This window comes from Trachymyrmex cornetzi, unplaced genomic scaffold (genome assembly GCF_001594075.2).
Source record: "Trachymyrmex cornetzi isolate Tcor2-1 unplaced genomic scaffold, Tcor1.1 scaffold1160, whole genome shotgun sequence".
In the NCBI taxonomy this organism is placed as follows: domain Eukaryota; kingdom Metazoa; phylum Arthropoda; class Insecta; order Hymenoptera; family Formicidae; genus Trachymyrmex; species Trachymyrmex cornetzi.
The window spans coordinates 291,139-298,105 of record NW_017295720.1 but is presented as its reverse complement, the minus strand read 5'-3'; the positions used below and the strand labels follow the sequence as shown (position 1 = coordinate 298,105).

The window sequence follows — 6,967 nt, the reverse complement described above, 5'->3', positions numbered from 1 at the left end:
AAAAAACATTTATAGAATAAAATAAAATTTTAATGCGAACAGAACGTAGATTATGTGCTAAATATGTGAGAGAGTAGACGATTATGAATTCTAAATTCTCAGACTGCGCGTTCCCCTTTTCTTCCTCTTTTTAAAATCACAGAATTTGCCTAATAATTGCAAAAACTATCGGAATCTTCATGACCCAATCATGTTGTTCATCTGACGCAATTGCAAAAAGTTAACTCCGTGGATACATCAAAACGTCGTAAATCCACGATTCTGATAGCAGTTATGGGCGACGGAAGACAAAACCTCCGCCATCGCCTTGCCGGTCTCCTGCACCATGCTCTTCAGGTAACCCGTGTCTTTTTGCAGCATGTGAGGATGATCGAATTCCTGTGTACGATATATAAAAGTTCGCAGTTTAAGTGATAGTTTATATTGTGACTATTTTAAATAAAAAAAAATGAAGTATTTTCTTAACGTAAAAAAAAAGTATTAGTTATATAGTCCAAGGTTTTTAATTCTGTATCAACTAATACGTGGCTTACTCAACAAAAACTCTAATGAAACAATACAAAAATGATCAAAGGGTAAATTCATAGTATTCATACAATAAAATATTTATATAAATCTACGTATAATTTACTTAACAAAATTACCTTTTGAAAAAAAGTATAAAAAGGCGCCAAGTGTGCATGTACCACCCATAAAAAATTGTTACATAAACTAAAAAAAAGTATTTTGTAAATTGCGAAAAGAACATAAATCTTATTACAAAATATAACATTTAATTAACGAGACAAAGTGATAAGTACTTTTATCTTTCTATTCAAGGGTCTTTTATATTTGCAATGGAATACAACAATTAATCTCAAAAAATTAAAGACAAAGCATCAGAAAATGAGAAAATTTTATTAAAATAACAAAATTATTTATGTAAAAAAACTTGGCGCCCTGCTAAACCTCAAAATATAATAAGTAAACGTTATATAAAAGAAATAAACGATGTTTATTGTTTAATTAACATTGATTAACATTAAAATTACAATCACAATTATAATACAATTAAGATTATAATTAATTTTAAATCTACTTTTAAATTTAACTTAAACCGCATGTCTTACAAATCTGAAATCATTATTCTATTCTTATACGCTTTTACGATATACAATACAACGCGCATCATATAAATACTCATCCTATATTGAATCTAAGCCGCATGCCCATCTAAATTTGCTCGCATATATAAACACGCTGTATTTTATTAATTCACCTCATACTCTTTCTTAAATATCTTCATTACTTTTCATATTTGGTATTTTTAATTATTTGCTTGTACATATATATACACACACACACACACACAGAGTATATTGTTACAGTTCACCTCATTTTCTTTCTTAAATCTCTTCATTACTTTTCTAATTCGGTATTATTTGATGATCATCTTATTATATTTTGAGGTATATCAGCGCGCCAAGTTTTTTTACATAAAAAATTTTGTTACTGTAGCGCGCCCAATCGAACGGCGCGCCCAATCGAACAGTCCATTGTCCCTAGTGGTGGTCGACCACTGCGACTTCGATTGTACGCTAGCGATACGAAGAATAATAAAGAACATGGAGAGAGAATCAACAAACCTTTGGTAGCTGTTGTGATTACTTTTGGTGCCTTTCCTATAGACCAGAAGCGCTACAAATTCTCAGAAGTGGGATTCGCTCTTATTTCGCTCAGTGCACTCGAGAGAAGGGACCCATTGCAGCCGCTCGAGAAGAAAATGTACGAGAGCTGTCACGATATCAAGAAGTTGCTCTGTTGTGTGCGGGTAACGAAAGGCCCGGAAGTGCTTGTTCGGCTGAGTACAGCAAGCGGACATTCGCCAACGCGAGACCGACCGGCTGTGTGCGGCCGACGAATAAGAAAGGGACGACGACGCGATTGCAGCAAGTACGTTACTTGCGTGGCCGGTGTGAGGTTAGGAAGACCGAGCACCACGATGGACCCGAACACGCTCACGGTAGCCCAGCTAAAGGACATACTGATACAGTACAAACAACCCACATACGGAAGAAATGCAGAGTTAATAGCGAGAATGCAGAAAGTCGACCCGACAGAAGGGTGGATATTAGAAGCCACCCTGCAGACAGAAGCAAATGACGATATGGAGGAAGCAGTTCAAGAGGACGGCGCACAGCCGCAAGAAGACGAGCAAATTGGACAAGAAACGGCTAGCTCCCTCGCTCGGTGGCAAACGACTCTTCAAGCACGCGAGAGAGAGCTAATGCAAAAAGAAATCGAGCTACTACGCCGAGAAAATCAGCTACTACGATCGTCGCCACAACCAGCACAACATCGACAATGTCAAGAGCCACAACGAGCATCAAAAGCATAGGCGAGTTGCTCAGCGAGTACACGGGATCAAGCGAGGATTTCGAACGCTGGAAAGCCCAGGTAAAAATGGTAAGAAGCACCTACGAGCTCGACGAGAACGCTACTAAAATCCTAACCAGTTCCAAGTTGCGTGGAAAGGCGCAAGAGTGGTACTACTCACTGACAGAAAATCTAACCTTGCCGACGGACACGATACTAGACAAAATGGATGCTATGTTCAAGCAGCCAATCGGTCGACTAGAAAGAAGGCGCCAGTTTGAAGCCAGGCAATGGAGAAAGGATGAAACATTTGGTAATTACTGCCATGATAAGATCATTCTCGGAAATCGCGTACCAATCGCCGAGGATGAACTAGTGGATTATGTAGTGGAAGGAATACCGTCGGAAACTTTAAAAAATCAAGCGAAGATGCATCCGAAGAAGATCCTTCCCCTCGGTGCAGGCATTATTAACAGCGTTTCGTAGAATTACATTGAGCACGGCGAACACGACCGCATCCCGCCGCGAGTATAATGACGCAAAATCCAATAAATTCAAGGAAATAAGTTTAGGAGCGTTGCAGAAAGATTCAAAAGAGTCTTACAAAGCCAAACCAACCAACCGAGGTACCATCAAGTGTTACAAGTGCGACAAAACGGGCCACTATGCTAGGAACTGTACCAGCGGAAGAGAAGGATCCGATGGCAGCAAGGAAGACCCACCAAAACAGCGAAAAGCAGACCGGCAGGTGGGACTGATAGACGACAGTCAGTCGCATGGCCGAGCAGAGAACGAGATCCAAGTTGTAGAGGAGGAAAGCGCATCATCAACCGAAACAGAAGCCGAGGACGAGGAGATCTACTTTGTCGATACACAAAGCGAACCACACGACGAATTTCAACGAGTAGTAAACCTTCAAAGTCATAATGAGATCGATGATCTCTGTGTAGCCAGGATCGATACGGGATGCCCGGTTACTCTTATTGAAGAACAACTCATAAAAAATAAAAACATGCGCGCCCCGGGGTATGAGTGGAGTCGATTTCGGGGAATAAATAATTCAAAGCTCGTTATTAAAGGACTAATAGACATAAAGATCACCATGGACAATATCAGTAAAACGCTCACTGTGGGGGTCGTGCCAAATTCTACGATGTCTGCTCCACTCTTATTAGGCCGCAATGCACTGAAACTGTTCGGGTACAAATTAACGATAGATCGGGGCTTTGATAAAGTAGTTAACGAACTTCTCAACATAAATTATAACCAAAGTATGATACCTAATGATCTCGATATTAATCCCCTTATTTCCAATAGATACAAATGCGCAGCAGAAAAGATCTACCGTGAACATTACTGTGAGTCCGGCGGGCCCGAGATACCAAAGGTCAAAATGGAGGCCACTCTAGTATTAAAGGAAAACGGGCTTGTGCAGTTTGGGCCCAGAAGGCTGGGATTCGCTGAGAAAGAGAAGGTCCAAGCAATACTCGATGGGTTACTAGAAAAAGGAATTATCAGGAAGAGCACGTCCGAGTATGCATCACCGATCGTCCTAACGAGGAAAAAGAATGGAGAGATCAGAATATGCGTCGACTACCGGGCTCTTAATAAAATACTGGCACGCGATAACTACCCGCTTCCACTGATTGAAGATCAATTAAATAATCTAAGAGGCAAGGGCTTCTTCAGCAAATTGGACCTGAGGGATGGATTCTACCACATTGCGATGTCGCCGAGCTCGGTGAAGTATACATCGTTTGTAACACCAATGGGACAGTTTGAATTCTTACGCATGCCGTTTGGCCTTAAAATTGGGCCCCAATTATTCCAACGCTTCATTAATGAAATCTTTGCAGAATTAATCAAGGCAAAAACTGTCGTGGTATACATGGACGACATACTAATTGCCACCGAAACAATTGATGAACACCTAAAAGTTTTAGAACAGGCTTTCAAAACAATAGTGGAGAACAAATTGGGAATACAGACTAGAAAATGCTCATTCCTTTATACAGAAATTGAATATCTAGGATACAGGATAACAAAAGATGGAATCAGACCTACGGATGGAGGTATTAAAGCAGTGTCAAACTTTCCTGAACCAAAAACAACAAAAGAAACGCAATCGTTTTTAGGACTAGCGTCATATTTCCGTAAGTTCATCCAAGGATTTTCCACAATTGCAAAACCATTACACGACTTATTAAAACAAAACGCCGTATTCAAGTTCGGGGATCCTGAAAGACACGCTTTCGAAGAGCTCAAGGCCAAATTAACGAAGTCACCGATTCTCGCAATATTTGATCCCAAAGCCTACACAGAATTACATTGCGACGCGAGCGCACAAGGATTTGGAGCCATCATGATGCAACGACAAGCAAATAACAAAATGCACCCAGTCTTCTATTTTAGCCGACGTACCACAGTGGTTGAGTCCAAATATCACAGTTTCGAGCTCGAGACATTGGCAATCATTTACGCGCTGCGCAGATTTCGGATATATTTACAAGGTATCCCATTTGTGGTAGTGTCTGACTGTAACGCAGTCACCCAAACATTAGAGAAGCGTGATCTAAATGCTCGAATAGCAAGATGGAGTCTTGAGCTACAAGGCTACGACTTCAAAATAGTACACCGACCGGGATCCCGAATGGCACATGTAGATGCTCTGAGCAGATCTTTTGGAATATTGGTCATCGAGGACAACCCTTTCGAATGGAACTTGTCAATACTCCAGTCAAGGGACCCAAAAATCCAAGAACTTACATTAAAACTAGAATCGACAGAAGATCCCCACTACGAGTTAAGAAATGGACTGGTTTACAAGAAGCAGAGCGGCAGTACCTTGTTCGTGGTACCAGAGTTAATGGAAAACCATGTACTATATCGCTACCATAATGAGATGGGACACACGGGAAGTGGCAAGATGATCGAGACTATCCAACGCACTTACTGGTTTCCCCGGATACGAGAAAAGTGCAAGGAACACGTAAAGAACTGTTTAAAATGCATCTCTTTCTCACCTATGTCCGGAAAAGAGGAAGGATACCTACACCCCATCCCGAAAGGGGAACTCCCATTCGACACTCTCCACATCGACCATTTTGGACCAGTCAGTAAGCAAGCATCATCGAGGAAATACATTTTCCTGGTAGTCGACGCCTTCTCAAATTTCGTCCGGCTATTAGCCACCAAAACCACAAATACCAAAGAAGTTATTTCTTGCTTAACCCAGTATTTTCAAAATTACAACAAGCCATCCACCATCATCTCCGACAGAGGTACGGCGTTCACGTCGCAGGATTTTGAACATTTCATAGGTAAACACGACATTCGCCACGTAAAGATCGCGGTTGGATCCCCGCAGGCGAATGGCCAAGCTGAACGTATGAACCGAGTCCTCGCCCCATGCCTCTCTAAACTAACTGATAACAATGCCGGACAACATTGGTATAAGACACTTCCTACAATTGAACACGCCATCAACAACACGGTCAACAGATCCACAGGGAAAACGCCAAGCCAATTAGTATTTGGAATTGACCAGCGTGGCCGCTACACTGACCAACTTAAAGATTTCATAAAGGACACACTACAAGCACCACCGCCAAACTTAACGAACATGCGTGAGCAAGCCAAACAACGCACGGACCACTCACAACAACGACAAAAGTCAGCGTATGACTCCAAGCGCAAGGCGCCCAAGCAGTACGAGCCTGGTGACCTTGTCATGATTAAAAACTTCGAAAGCACACCGCATGTCAATAGAAAATTGATCCCACAATTTCGCGGACCTTACGAGATATCCAAAATACTCCGAAACGACCGATACGTAATCTCGGATCCAGCCGGATTTCAGAACTCGCAAAAACCATACATAGGCACCTGGGACGTGAGTAATTTACGACCTTGGACAGGCTTAGCGAACCAAACACTGCCCAAAACGTAGATTATAAAACGACCTACTCATAAATAGTACACCCAACCACAACGTGGTCCTTAGCTTCGTAACTAGATATACATATTATACTAATATTAATCACAATGATGATACTAAACTCATCACCTATTGTAACGCCCGGGCGCCTCTTAGTTGCACAACTAATATACCGTCAGACTAACGAGCTGTCTCCATACTCGTAGTTTGAGAGACCAAACCATCGTCAGTATGGCCGAATTGTAGCGCGCCCAATCGAACGGCGCGCCCAATCGAACAGTCCATTGTCCCTAGCGGTGGTCGACCACTGCGACTTCGATTGTACGCTCGCGATACGAAGAATAATAAAGAACATGGCGAGAGAATCAACAAACCTTTGGTAGCTGTTGTGATTACTTTTGGTGCCTTTCCTATAGACCAGAAGCGCTACATTACAAAATTTTTGTATAAAATATATCACAAGAATGATCGATAAATTCGTTACATTGATTTTCCACAAACACGGATTGTAGGAAAGATTTTGTCACCTGTTCGATTCGATGGGCCACTCTAATCATAAAATTCGTAAGAAGACAAACTAAAGAAACATTGACTCTCCATCACATTACCGGCATCCATCACTAAGATACGATCGCTGTCCATAACAGTGTTGAGTCGATGAGCAATCGTTAGCAC

The 6,967-nt window shown here is 41.6% G+C and overlaps 1 pseudogene; it reads right to left on the bottom strand.

Moving 5' to 3' along the window:
• Window positions 1-6,472: 6,472 nt before the first annotated feature.
• Window positions 6,473-6,967, bottom strand: part of LOC108764924 (probable multidrug resistance-associated protein lethal(2)03659) — a 2,292-nt pseudogene continuing 1,797 nt past the window's right edge.